General features: G+C 46.8%; 1 protein-coding gene across 2 annotated transcripts in view; it reads left to right on the top strand.

Annotated features, from left to right (window-relative positions):
- Nucleotides 1–14,887, top strand: part of Fyb2 (FYN binding protein 2) — a 104,764-nt gene that overhangs the window by 17,380 nt on the left and 72,497 nt on the right. The window lies entirely within an intron of this gene.

Genomic DNA, 14,887 nt, shown 5'->3' with positions numbered 1-14,887 from the left:
TGCCAGGCTGATTTTCTTACATGAGTAAATAGCTATTTATTTCCTATATTTGTTTTAGTTTGGGTTTCTATTGCTGTGACGAAATACCATGATCCAGAAGTAGGTTGGGGAAGGGGGCTTTCACTTATTTGGCTTACACGGTCATGTTGCTGTTCATTTTTGAAGGAAGTCAGGACAGGAACTCAGACAGTGCAGAAACCTGGAGGCAGGAGCTGATGCAGAAGCCATGGGTGCTGCTTACTGGCTTGTTCCTCATGACTTGCTCGGTCTACTTTCTTGTAGAACACAGGACCACCAGGCCAGGAATGGTACCACCCACAATGGACCAGTTCCTCCCACATTGATCATTCATTGAGATAATGCCTTACAGCTGGATTTCATGGAGGCATTTTCCCAACTGAGGCTCCTTCTTCTCTGACGACGCTAGCTCGTATCAAGCTGGCACACAGAACCAGCCAGTACACTATACAATATATTTCTCATATTGTGGATTCCAGTCTGCAAAAGCAGGGTCCATTTTCTACGGTTATCTTGTCTGCTAATTTATGTAATCAATAAGAATGACAGATCGCTACACTGGTACCAAGTGTGTTTGGAGACCTGGGAACTCTTCCCTTCCTATGAAGAATGTAATGCTATCCCCTTGCAGTCTGATGGGTCAGTAACCATTGTGTCTTTCTCAAGTAGAAAACTAAACCCTCGCAAGTTTGAATAGTTCTGTCCTGAGACCACGCAGCAACTTAATCATGGGACCAGGGCTTGAAACTATGTCTGTGTGATTCCAGAGATCCTTCGTTTAATAGGCAAGGTGCCAAGAACTGTTAAATGAAGCAATTTAGGCCTTTCTCAAACAGTTTGGGGTTTAATAAGGAAGATATACAAAAACAATATATCTTCTCTGTGGGCACAATGACACCACATTCAAGTGACTGGACTCACATGGGTGAGTCAGAGAAAGAGAGATTATTTCTGATTTTGGCTTTAATGACACATGATGGCAGAAAGGCTTTCCCAGTGAAGAGTAAGGCATATATCTACCTATCCTCCTTCTGGGGCACCAATAAACCAAGTAAAATTCCACCAAAGTCTAACTTGGGGAGCCAGTGCCTTCCTTGGGCTCACTCACAGAGCATGGGTGAGAGGCTCTCTCCTATGCAAGTGACCCAAAGCAGCCACACTATCAGAAAGTCTGAGCAGGCAGACATGATGACTTCCCAGGAGCTGCATCTATGGAGTCTGTCTTTTAGTAACCCTTCCACAACTGTATAGTCTGGCACCTTCCAAGGCCATAAGGCCTTATGTAATTAGGGCAGAATTATACAGCATAGTTAGGAGGGTGTGGGAGATAGCTGCTGAATCACAAGTGAAGGTCCAGTTCCTCCTTTTCCCACCCCCTCCTTCTGGGAAAGAATGTCCACAATCTCCAAGCCCAGTCTTGAGGTGAGCAGCCATGGCTGTTCTGATGAAAGTGATGGTCGCTGTGCCGTAAGGAGTACGACACAGCTCAGCAATGGAGGGCGGGGGTGAGAAAGGCATCCCAGCCACACAGGACAGCGCGTCCCATGGGCCTGAGGCAGGAAAGAGGGTGCCTTGAGGAGTCCTAGGCTGTGTGTTTGACCGCATTGTACAGTGTGGGGTGGTGCAGACAAACGGGCGCTTGTTGAGGGCTGTGATCCACCAGAAATCTGAATGAGACTCTGGGGTGAAGAGAGAGCGAGAGAGAGCAGGTGATGTTCCTAGCAGATCCTGCATCCGCCGTCTTCCTTCTGTGCCTCTTAGGGCTGCTCATGAGCCAGTAAGAGGGTGCTTTTAGAGTCTGGTTTTCAGATTTGAAAGTTTCACAGCATCGTCATAGACCCTGTGTTCAGCTGACCCCTTTGATCTCCAGGCTTCGTTATTCATCCGCTCACCAGTTCACAGTTATGTTTGAGCATCCCAGGTAGGAATGCTGCTCTGGGCACCGATGTCCTTAGCTAGCCATCCCCCTATCTCTGCTAAGCTAGGTGCATACACTCGGCTCTTCCTACCCAGACCATGCTCTTGTGTGAGACACATCATTGTGCGCCTTTAAAGAGAATGCCTTGAACCTGTGTGGCCTTACATCCAAAGCATCTTCCTGTGGCCCTTGATTTGATATTTATAAGAACTTTAGTAAGGAAAAAGAATAAACACAGTTATTTCCATTTTAGATCTTCCCAAAATAAAGATAGATTATAGAAGTTCAACTAGTCAACACACGTTTCAGCTTTCTTTCTCAAGTTGTGACGTAGTCTATGAGAACTAATTAACATGATCCTGTTAACTTTTACTCATATGTCATGGTAGACCTTGGGGTTTCCAATCCCTAAGTTCCTAAACTATCTTCTAACTTCCTATCTTCTAACTTCCTAAACTAGAAGCGATTCCATGTTGTAGACAAACATCTAAGGCTCTGAGATGCCTGCTCCAGTGTTAATCCTCCTTTCAGTCTGGCCTCCTGGGAGTCAGATCCTCTTGAGGAACCGGAGCCTGTGTGTGCCACAGAATCAGAACCGTACCCTGTGTGTGCCACAGAATCGGAACTGTACCCTGTGTGTGCGTGTGCCACAGAATCAGAACCGTACCCTGTGTGTATGTGTGTGTGTGTATGCCACAGAATCAGAACCGTACCCTGTGTGTGCCACAGAATCAGAACCGTACCCTGTGTGTGCTACAGAATCAGAACCGTATCCTGTGTGTGTGTGTGCCACAGAATCAGAACCGTACCCTGTGTGTGTGTGTGCCACAGAATCAGAACCGTACCCTGTGTGTGTGTGCCACAGAATCAGAACCGTACCCTGTGTGTGTGTGTGCCACAGAATCAGAACCGTACCCTGTGTGTGTGTGTGTGCCACAGAATCAGAACCGTACCCTGTGTGTGCCACAGAATCGGAACCGTACCCTGTGTGTGCATGTGCCACAGAATTGGAACCGTACCCTGTGTGTGCGTGTGCCACAGAATCAGAACCGCACCCTGTGTGTGCGTGTGCCACAGAATCGGAACCGTACCCTGTGTGTGCCACAGAATCGGAACTGTATCCAGTGTGCGCCACAGAATCGGAAAGTTGCTGCTTCACACCTTTTATTTTCTTGAAGCTGAACGATTGCCTGTGAATTTTATTTGTGTTATCCTGTGAATTAAAGGTCTTAATTCATTTTTTCTGTCTCTTACCACACATGGCCCCTCCCCACGCAGGCTATGCAGATTGCCTATGTCATTCAGGCTGGTATTTGAGCCAAGTCCCAGGTCTGTCCCAGTACCTGTGAGAAAATTCCAGGCCACCTCCGACTGGTGGCTTGGTCAGAGTCTCGCCTCATGAGGGCTCGCTTTGTTCTTTCCCTCCTTCCCCTGGCTATCCTTGATGAGGGACTCCCAGGATAAAGTAGAAATGGGCCTACACCGGTGTTCAGCCGGGTTCTGGTGCATTGTTCTGAGCGAGCACCATCGGCAGGCTGGGGAATAAGGAGGGAAGGGGAACAGGAGAAGAGAATGAAGTCAGAGGATAATTTCACAGACTGGAAGGGAAGTATTAAGGTATGTGGATTAGCAACATGGCTGCCTAAACATGAACTGAACATGGACGCATGCTAACATGGACTGGATGGGGAAAGCCCATGAGCCCTCAACCCTACGTGAAAAACTATAGGCAATTAGGGAATGCCAGAAAGGGGAGACTTAGTCTTCCCTGTGGAAGAGCACATGGCTTATTTAACACCAAATGGTCAACTCTAAAAACATACATACAGGTGACATTATACAGGCTGAACTGGTTATTTTTGTGTACTTAGGAATAAATATATATATATATGTCTTTGTGTTTGTATATATTATGTATATTATATATACTTGACAACGACTGACTATGGCTATGAATTTAAAAGGGAGCAAAGAATGCCATATGGAAGAGTTTGGAGGGATAAAAGAGACAGGGGAAACTGATATAATTATAATATCAAAAGATGAAAGAAATAATAAAAGAAAAACTTCTAATCTGGAATAGGTCAGAGGGCTGGAGAGGTGACCCAACAGCTAAGACCATTTGCTACTCTTGCAGGGGACTGAAGTTCAATTCCCAGCACCGACATGGTGGCTCACAACCACCTCTACCTTTAGTCCCAAGAGATCTACAACCCTTTTCTAGTCTCCACGGACATCTTCATGCACATGTGTAAGCACACATGTACACATACAAATATACACACCACTCATAAAAATACAATTAAAAATACTTTTGAAAACTATTACAACGTAATCCCTATATATTTTCAAGCAGCCATCAATAAACTTCGCTCTCCTTTTCCCTACAGGTCCTAATTCATTTTTAATTGTTAGTACATTAATTTTTAAGCACATCTCATAAGAAGCTAAGTGTTATTACCTTCAAAATCTAGATTGTATGGATTGTTGCAGTGCCCTTGAGGACTGTTGTACTGAAATTTGATTTCAAAATGGATTCTTGATTCATATATCATGGTATGTTAATACTGTACAGCATTTTGTTAGCAAAGTGTTAAGAACCCAGACGAGCATGAATGCCTCACGCCAGGAAACGTGGACGTTTATGTTTGGTTCTGCGGTGGTTGTTGACTTGTCTTAACAAGTTGTCCTCATTTTCTCTTTTGTTACTTCAGTGGCCCTGTGAGTTCTTCCTCCTATGGTAACAGTTGCTTTAGAGACAAAGTTGGTAACAGTTGCTTTAGAGACAAAGTTAAGTTTATTTTTATATTGTTCAATGAGAATACAATAAGTAAATATTGTTAATAGAACATTTAAAACTGAGAAGGAGGAGGAGTGGCTATGGTGGGTGTGGTACAGGAGGGGCCAAGACTGAAGCATCATTGTAACTGGGAAGTAAAATGCCACCTATTGGATAAATGATCTTCCCACCTGAACATGCCAGGCTGATTAACTTCGGCATGTGCTATTTGCCACAGATGGTCACCCTGCCAGCATTGCCATCATAATCATGGGTTATCAACATCACCATCACCACCAGCAGCCCTCCTTTGCCACATTGCAACTGTCTTACCCCAACATCATTGCCTAGGGGCCTCCTTTGTGCCAGGCACCAGGCCAACATTATTGCCCATGATGGGAGTGGTTGGTTCCCCATTCCATGAGTCAGGAAAAAGAAGAAGAAAAAAAAAAAAGAACTGAAACAGCTGTGTTAAGGTGACACAGGTCACGATGCCAACCTAAGGCATTTCAACCCTCAAACCCATGATCTTAGCTTTGCTTCTGTTATCAAAAGTGATTCTCAGTTTAGGCAGGAAGTTGAAAATAGGACAGTAAACACATGGCTGAAGGAGGTGTGGGGCTCCCAAGAGCACAGGGCATTCACCACCTCTCACTCTGGGAGGCTTGCCAGGTAAGTGAGATATATAGTAACTATTGGAACACACACATTTGGTGGAGACCAGTGCGCTGCCACCATGTAGGGTTTCTCTTTAAAGCCATCACTACACGTTGGCCTCTCAAGGGCCAGGGATGCATCTTTCCTGGGAATCGTCTGGATAGAAGATGGTGTTGGTCCCACATAGTTGTCTACCTCCAAAGGTGATGGATCTTGTGAGTTGGTGCTAGGAGTGTTCACCAGGAACTGGTGTGTCACTGATTGTTTCAGTTAGGGTTTCTATTGCTGTGAAGAAATGCCGTGACCACAGCAGCCGGTGTGAGGGAAAGCAGTTAATTGGGGGTGGATGACAGGCTCAGAGGTTTCGTCCATGATTGTCATGGCAGGAAGCATGGTGATACATAGGCAGACGTGATGCTGGAGAAGGAGTCGAGAGTTCTACATCTGGATCAGCAGGCAGCAGGAAGAGAGAGTGGCACTAGGGCTGGCTGTGTCAAAGCCCACCCTTAGTGACACACTTCTAACAAGGCCACACCTCTTAATAGTGCCACTCCCTAGTGACCAAGCACTCAAATCTGTAAGCCTAAGGGGGCCATTCCCGTTTAAACCACCACACTGATGCTGTTGTGAGCCTCTCTCATGGGACTCTGACTCAGCTGCTAGTCAAGTGAAGGAGGTCCTGAGGCTGATTGAGTGTCTTAGGAGAATGCCCATGGACACAGCATGGACTGTCAAGCACTAGTCTCTGTTGGCTGAAAAATCTTGCTCCAAATGAAGGGTTTTCAAATACCCAACAGTCGCATTTCTTGTCTATTGACAGCCAAACCTGAGGCTGTTCTAGTGAGCAGCGAGAAACTGGGATATGGTGTTTAGAAGGTCTACCATTGATTAGCTCTTCCATCTTGGGCAAAGTGTCATGACCCCTCCTGCTCTAGTTTCCCCTTTTGTAAAATGGAGTTGATTACTTCTCCATGACAACTTCGATTCAGAGTAAAAAAGATAATGTTGAGAAAGGGCCCGTGATATAGGGAAAAGATCTGGCATTTTGGACTCAAATCTCTGTTGATCACTGTGATGTGGCTATAGCCAAGTAATTTATTAAGAAGAGAAATTGATTCCTCAAGTTCTGGAAGCAGGGAATCTAAGAACATGGTACTGGTCTCATCCCAACACGGATAAAGGCCTTTGTATTGTGTAGTGACAGCAAGTTAGAGCGTGAGTGCTTGGTCTCTCATCCTCATTTTACCAAGCTGCTGATATGGTCCAGGAGGCCACACCCTCACGACTTCATCCAACTCAATCTATCCAAGTGACTTCCTCAAGGCCCACTTTCAAATTCCATTACTATATAAATTTAGTAATTAAGTTTTTGACACATGAAGTGTGGGGACACACATGCAAACTCTAGAAGACTTTATTGTTAAATAGAAACTTCCCCTTAGTAACAGTGCACACGGACAAGACCAGTGAGGGTCAGTTAGTCTTCCCCAGCGTCAAAGTCAGTGCCAGGCACCGTGAAGAACACTGACCATGGATTATCTCAGTGAATTGGCTATTGAACTCTATTACTGATATCACTTTCCTGGTGGGAACTGGGGTGACAAAGAGTTAACTGAAGGCTGCCCAAACACAGCCCTTCTACCTCCCGAATTTTTAACCCACAGCAAAGATTTTTAACCCATGGCTGAACTGTTTTCTCCCTAAGCCAGCTCCTAAAGCTGTAAAATAAGATAATGACACACACCTTGCCAGCTTCCTAAGGGGTTCAAAGGTGGTGTCCAAAAAGCAGCAGTTTACACACCAGTATCAACAGTGGAGGTGGAAGAGGAGGATGAGGGGAGAGAACAAGGGTATGGGGGAGAGAGGGGGAAGGAGAGGAGGAAGAAGGAGAGATATGATCAGGAGGACACAGGCAATTGGTACTTCATATCTAAAAAACAAGTTTTCTGAAATTATTGCAGAAAGGAGATGTAATACAGACAGAAAACCTGGGGGGACCTGATTAGTTCCTCTCCTAAAAACATACCTAACATCCTAAGCAAATGGGATTTGATTTCTTTCCAAGTTTTTTTATTTGGCTGGGATTCCAACATACAAAACAAATCTAAGAAATTTAAAGGGCCCCACCGGCTAAGGCATTTGCATCACAACATAGTGGCGGGTTAAAGCAGTAAGGTGACTCCGCAAAGCTGTTTCACCCTTCTCCTTTAGGTGGTTGGTGAATTACGCGGCACGTAAAACTGTCATAACCCGGATGGACAGTGACTGGCTGTTCTGTGTAGAGAGGAGTAGGGGAGGACAGCTGGGGACCCAGAGAGCCCTCTTAAATAAAAAGACTGTGGTCCACTTCCCAGCTTCCCAGCCAACCACTTCTGCTGAAGCCCCAGTCTCCTCCCCGTCCCCCTCTCGCTCCTCCTACATCCTGTGTCTGGGTATGGAGGTACCCACATGGCAGAGGGCAACTCTCAGGAGGGATTTGATTCCCTCCACTGTAGATGCTGAGGATCTAGCAAGAACTTTTACCCAAGGCACTGTTGGCCCAGGAACTCCATTCTTGCCCCGAGCTCCAGTACCAAACGTGTGGGGCAGGTAATGAAGAATGGGCAGTAGTGGGACAGTTGGCAGGTCGACACATTTACACGGATTGCAGATTCTGCCTTGAGGCCCTGATCCTCCTGTCTGCTGATATAATTAAAACCTAGGCTGCTTTGCTTGGGGCTCTGATTTGAAACCGACCTCAGAGGCATACGGTCGATCTTTCTCCTTAGAGACTCTCAGCACCAACACAGAGCCCCTGCTCAGCAACATTTTGATACCTGGAAGCAATGCCAAGCCCTGCTGCTCAGCTATTTCCTAAAGGGCTCTGTAAATCCTGTGCCTCTGGTGAGGGGTGGTTTGCTTTGCTGGTCATTCTGCTCTGGTCACTCTACAGGCCCGTGCCTTGAAACGGGGAATCTGTTGGCTCTAAAATACCAGTTTCTTGATCTTGGGAGATGTCTCTGTGGGTAAAACGCTTGCCACATGGCTGTAAAGTCTGGAATTTAGATTGGCGCCTGCCTGTTACCAAACCAGCAGTAAAAACAAGCCTGGGGTAAGCTCTGGGTCCAGAGACCCTGAGTAATAAAGAACAGAGTGATTGAGGAAGACAACCATTGTGGACTTTGGGCCTACACACAGAGACAATATCACTCTCTGCTGCATTTCCCGGCATCCTCTCTGAAGGCGTTTTGAACTATGAAAACAAAAACGTGCCCAGCCCCATTTCTCTCCTCAAGTACAGTAATCCTTCCAGGGCTAGAATCGCTGCCTGCTGGGCTCTCTAGACCTCGGGCCTTTTAAAGCTGTATCTCCTTGCTCCGCAGCTTGTAAACAGGGGCAATCTTTCCGTCTCCTAGGGGCAATCACCCTCCGATTTGTTTTTCATGCTTCCTTTTCTCTGGGAAGTCGCTTGTTACTCAGACCCAGTCAGGTTTGTCCCGTCCTGCCTGTCCCCCTACTACTCTGTCCTAGCAGTGTCCTTGGGGTGCTGTAGGTGTTCCACAATGTGATCTCTTCCACAAGAAAATTGGGGGGGTGGGCGGGACGGAGGCTCAGTTTCATGAAGTGTTGTATGCTCCAGGAAAATGGGCCACCATGTCATTAAGGAAAAGAAGGTGGGCACAGCAGGGTTCTTTCCAAACACCACAGGCTTCAGGTCGTTGCTGAGTTCAGACCAGGGTTCGTTGGTGGCCTAAAGGAACTTCAGAAAGGGCTGATCCTTGGTTCAGCCCTCTTAGGAGGTAAGCTCAGCAGTCTGTTGGTGGAGCTACACAAACAGGCAGCAGAGACACGTTGCCATACACAGCTGGAAAGGCAGTCACATAAACCGATGTCACATAACAGTAATCCGGAGCACCCTTTACTTCTGTCTAGACTGAAGCCTGATTGTTCTCGGTCCCCACATCCGTGAATGCATACTTAAAAGGACCTGCATTGTCTGTGTATTCTCTGTCTGCGTAAGCACGGTGGCAGGAGCATGAAATGGAGAAACAGTGCGATCCTCACCTCTACAGACCTCAGCAGGGGGGCGGCGGTTAGAGCAGACACAGGTACATATAGATGACAAAGATACAATCAGGAAACTGAAAACATAGGGGCAAACAGAGGCTGAGTGGATCAGAACTGACTCTGCTCCTGGGGACTGACACCTTGGCCTTGTCTCAAATGATGAATAGGAGCACAGGATATAAACAGGAGAGGGCACTCCAGGTAGAGGGAGTGGCGTGGACAAATGCACAGAGGCAACTCGGTTTTCCCGAGAGGGGCGGGGCGGGGCTGAGTCTAATGGAGTAGGAAGTACTGGGAAAGAAGATGGGATGCTGACAAAACTCAGCAGACAGGGCCTTGTGTGTGTAGCTAAGACACGTGTAAGTTAGCATCAGGCCGTGGGGGACTACTGAAGGATTTTAATAAGGGGAGTACCATGGTTAGAAGAGCAATTTAGATGCATTGTTGGCAAGAAATTAATTGGCAGTTCTCTGAGAAAGCCCTTTTTGAAATGAGATTCCCCTCTGGGCCACTATCTGAAATCTGCTCATTCATTATGTTCAGAGTTGCTCTGGTAAATATTTATTGAACACTTGGAGTCACTCATCAGAGAACCTGTGGGCTCTGGGATGAGTGGCCTCCTCTGCCCGCTATGAATGAGCTCAAGGAATCCAGGGGAAACAAAGTATCCACTTGAGTGATTGGCATAGGACACGGGAAGTGAGAAAGAGTAAGACGGGAAGAGAATGGCATCTCTGCGTCCAGGTGTGTTGGTGGATGAGAGGCTGAGAAGGCCGTACCAAAATCATTGTGAATGCACAGAGATTCTGGTCAGTGGGGACATGCTCAGGGGTCCCCCCAGGGCATTCTAGGACACATCCAAGACTAAGAGCAGTGGCCAGAAGAGGTCTGAGGAGAGGTTTTGAGGAGCCGTGGTAACAGCCTCATGGGAGTTTCTGAGCAAGATGTCAAAGAAATGAGTATTAGTTGAAGGATGGGTATCTGGCAAAGACACACCGAACAGGTGAAGCACAGGCCTTGAGGATGCAGGAAAATATGGTCCCCATCCAGGAAGCCTAGCAGGTCCATGTGATCACGGAGTAAATGAAGGCGAATGAATGGCAGGGACTCCATGGTAGAACACTTGTCTAGCATTATGTAAAGTCCTGGCTTCCACAGCACAAGAGAGAGAGAGAGTGGGAAGGGGCTTGAGACCAGCTAGAATCATCTGTGAGGAGGAATCCCATATTGAAAAAAGTGCCTCTATCAGATCTGGCTGTAGGTAAACCCATAGACCCTTTCTTAATTAGTAATTGATATGAAGGGCCCAGCCTCTTGTGGGTGGTGCCACCCCTGAGCTGGTGATCCTGGGTGCTATAAGAAAGCAGATGGATCAGGTCATGAGAAGCAAGCCAGTACGCTTGCAGAACCTCCCTGGGTTCTGCTCCAGTTCCGGCCTCCAAGTCCCTGCCCAGCTTAAGCCTTTCCCTGACTTCCTTTAATAATGGATGGTAAAGCAGACATGAAACAAGCCCTTTCCTCTCCAAGTTGCTTTTGGTCGTGGTGTTTCATCCCAGCGCTAGAAACCCTGGCTAAGACAGCATCTTATTTGCTAATGAGTTATGGGAAAGCTCTGGTTTTCAAAAAGAGTGAAAAATTCGGAGTGAATTGTATTTTAGAGCCACTGAGTCTTTGAAGAGTTGTTTCATGCAGCTGATGGCCAGTGAGGAAAAACTGCGGAAACATAAGCAGAAGCAGATGGCCTGCTGGGGCGGCCTGCAGCCACGGCTGTCACTTTGGTGTACCTGGTACAGACTGACAGCCTTATTCTTCCTCTTCCAGTCTTGTAGGGTTTCCTGGGGAATCCTATAAGATTCCATAATGCCCCACCCACATTTCCCAAGCGCAGCATGCCTCTAAGATGACTGATTTGTTGTAAGTGTCTTGGTATCAGAACCCTACCTGAATCAACCCAAGAGAGTTTCAGGTCAGTCCTTGCTGGACCTTAGGTGAACACTCAGGTTTTCCTATGAAAACAGTAGTGGGTCTGAGCATAGCATGCTGCTGCAAACCATGCCAGGGTTTAGGCATGCAGAATCTGTCATATGCCGCCTTTTTAAAATTGGAGAACTTCTGCATCCCAAAGTATATCTGGACCACCACTTTTGCATAAAGATTATAGACATATTCTTTTTTTTTAGAAAGTAATTTTATTAAATTATAAAAGTTTCCATTTCCGCACCTCCTCCCCACACCCTCCCACTCACCCCAGTCCCTCTCCTCCTCCCGCTCCATCCCTAAGAGCAGTCAGGGTTTCCTGCCCTGTGGGAAGTTCAAGTTCCTCCCCGCTCCCTCCAGGTCCAGGAAGGTGAGTATCCAAACAGACTGGATCCCCAAAATCCAGTATATGCAGAGGAAACAAGTCCCAGTGTCATTGTCAATGGCTTTTCAGAAAGACTCCGGGTCAACCACATTCAGAGAATCCGGCCACATTCAAAGAATCTGGTTGGATCACGTCCTCATTCAGTCCCAGTCCAACTGGCCTTGGTGAACTCTCATTAGATCAGTCCCCTTGTATCAGTGGGTGATCGCATCCCTCGCAGTCCTGATTTACTTTTTCATTTTCTTCCTCCTTCTGCTCCTCATTTGGACCTTGGGGGGCTCAGTCCGGTGCTCCAATGTGGGTCTCCATCTGTATCGCCATCCATCATCGGAGACATATTCTTTTAAACTGAGATAAAAATCTAAACCTTAGGCTAGAGAGACATCCCCTGAGGGCTTGCCGTGAAGCATGAGAACCTGAGTTTGATTCCCTGGGACCCACCTGAAGCTACATGGGGTAGTGCACATCTGTAATCCAAGCACTCCCATTCGAGTGAGATTCGAGGTGGAAACCACAGCCGGAAAGCTAGTGGGCCTGCTAGCCTGGTATACAAAGCTGCAAGCCACAAAGAAACCAGCTCTCAAACCATGGAAAGCAAGGCCTGATACCCAGGATTGACCTCTGACCTCCACATGTGTGCATTAGCATCCACATCCACAGGCACACTCACACAACACGCATCCATACACCCAAATCTGAAGCTCAGTAATTGTCCTATTAGATAGTTGTATGTCACCTTGTCACAAGCTAAAGTCAACTGAGAGGAGGAATCTCAACTAAGAACATACCTCCATTGGATCAGGTTGTAGGCAGGCCTGTAGGGCATTCCCTTAGTGATTGATGAGGAGGGTCCAGCCCATTGTGGATGGTGCTATCCCTGAACAGGTGGTCCTGAGTTCTATAACAAAGCAGGCTAGGCAAACCATGAGGAGCAAGCCAGTAAGCAATACCCCTCCATGGTCTCTACATCAGCTCCTGACCCCAGATTCCTGTCCTGCTTGAGTTCCTGTCTGACCTTTGATAATGAATAGTGATACGGGAAAATAAATCCTTTCCTCTCCAAGTTGATTCAGTCATGGTGTTTCATCTCAGCCATAGAAACCTTAACAAGACAAGATTATAAGCAACTTCCCAAAGACAGAGAGAGCAATGAAGCCTGGGTTCTGTGAAAGACCTAGGTGGACAGGATTGGATGGGGGAAAGTTGGCTCATAAGTATTCATTTCTGACACTGGAGATGTAATGGATTATTTATATTGGTACCAAGTACTATTAGGACCTTGAGTTCCAGTTCCAGAGTTTCTCTGGCCGCTGATGAACAGAAAGGCCTTCTTAAAAAAAAGGTATCCGCCAATAAAGACTAAACCTTGTCTGTGTTCTCTGAAAGGCTCGCGGCACCAAAATACCTTCTCTTTCTTGAGATTATCTCTTCCTTGAGTAAAGGCTCTGAAGAGCCTCTGTCAGTACATCTTTCTTCTCCCATCACCTCTGCCATGTTCTGGCTGCCCCTTGAAATGCAGAGGACCTGCAGGCCTTCATTCTCTTGTTTATTCTGTCCCATCAGCCCAGAACGACTCCAGAGCCTCCTCTCCAGTGAAAACCTTTCATCTCACTTCAGGCACACTTCACCAGACTTATTTAGTGTGTGTGTGTGTGTTTGTATCAGAAGATAACTTACAGGAATTGGTTCTCCCTACTCTGTGATTTCTGCCACTCAGCAAACTCCAGGCTAGCTAGTCTGGGAGAGTCGGAGAGGTTTCTCCTGTCTCTGTGGGAGCAGTCATTACAGATTCAAACCACCACATCTTTGTGATGTTTGCAGTTTGAACTCAGGCCATCAGACTTAAGAGCCAAGTGTTTTTACCCCACCGAGCCATCTCAAGGGCCCCAAACTGATTCATGATGCCACAGTGTACTTATTGACAAAACATTCAGTCCTGTGGTTAGGCGGCTGTTTTCCATAACTGCCTTCACTGAGCGGGCATTGAATGTTTGGGGTTGCTCCGCTTAGCTTGGCCCAGCTATCAGCTGAAGATAACAGAGATGAATAGAGCTGCTGCATTGTAAAGAATGGAGGGCTGAGAGAGGCCACGGGCAGCCGAGATAAGTTAGAAGGCGATAAGCTAGCAGAACTGACCCAAAGGAGTGCCCAGAGACGTGTGACCACTGGGAACTGGCTTCCTGTCTGCAGGGGTGGAGATATGACAAGGGAAGAGTTTGACCTGTAGGCCCCAGTTCCTTCCCTGAATCACCTGGGGAGCACTCCTTAAGGGCTCTGATACCTAACTTAGGAGGACAGGGAGCAATTATCAGTCCTTATATGGATATCACGGGGGCTTCAGGTTTTACTCTGAATCTTTCCCAGGGCAGGTGAGAGGACTTCAGACTGCTCTGTGCCATTTTTACCCTTTCCTCGGGGTTGTAGGTGTTAATCCCTGGTACCAGGGACACAGGCCGTCTCCCCACTATCCAGCTCTCAGAGTGGCGGGGCTTATATTCTGGAAAAGTGACCCCACTCTATTTGTAAGACTTTTCCCTCTTTCTGTGTTAGCTAATACCTGGCTGCTATGGCCCCTCTTTGGCTAGAGCATGATTTCTTGGCGTCTGCAGCGTCCCTGTGTCTTGGATTTTTAGCTTGCCTGTCCCTCGGGGTCCTTGCATTTGCTGTCCAGCAGGGGTGGTTTCAGGCTTGTCATAAACTTTTTCTATCCATGTTGCCTTTATTCTTTCCTATGGTGGAGAGTCCTACTCAGCAATCTATGGAAACTCAGAAATTAGCGGCATTGAGGGGCACAGCTGGCACGAGGGGAGGGGTCAATCAGCTTTCACACGTGGGGTCACTGCCAATTCACTGGAAACCTGTAGTTCTTTCTCGTGGGGGGACTGTGGTATGTTGTGATGTAGGCATCATGGAAGGACATCTAGAGAACCATGATACTCTGCCCAGCAAAGAAATGTGGCCAAGTAGCTTCCATCCCATGTTTTATAAACATCAGAAAGGGATATGTGATTTGACTTTTTCTCATCTGCAAATTTACTTTATAAAAATGACATCACCAAACTACATTTTGTTACTTAGTTTTGCATATTTTTGTATTTTTAGATTA

This window comes from Myodes glareolus, chromosome 3, assembly GCF_982192425.1.
Source record: "Myodes glareolus chromosome 3, mMyoGla1.1, whole genome shotgun sequence".
NCBI classification, from domain to species: Eukaryota; Metazoa; Chordata; class Mammalia; order Rodentia; family Cricetidae; genus Myodes; species Myodes glareolus.
The sequence above is the reverse complement of the archived record's forward strand: the minus strand, read 5'-3'. Positions and strand labels throughout refer to the sequence as shown.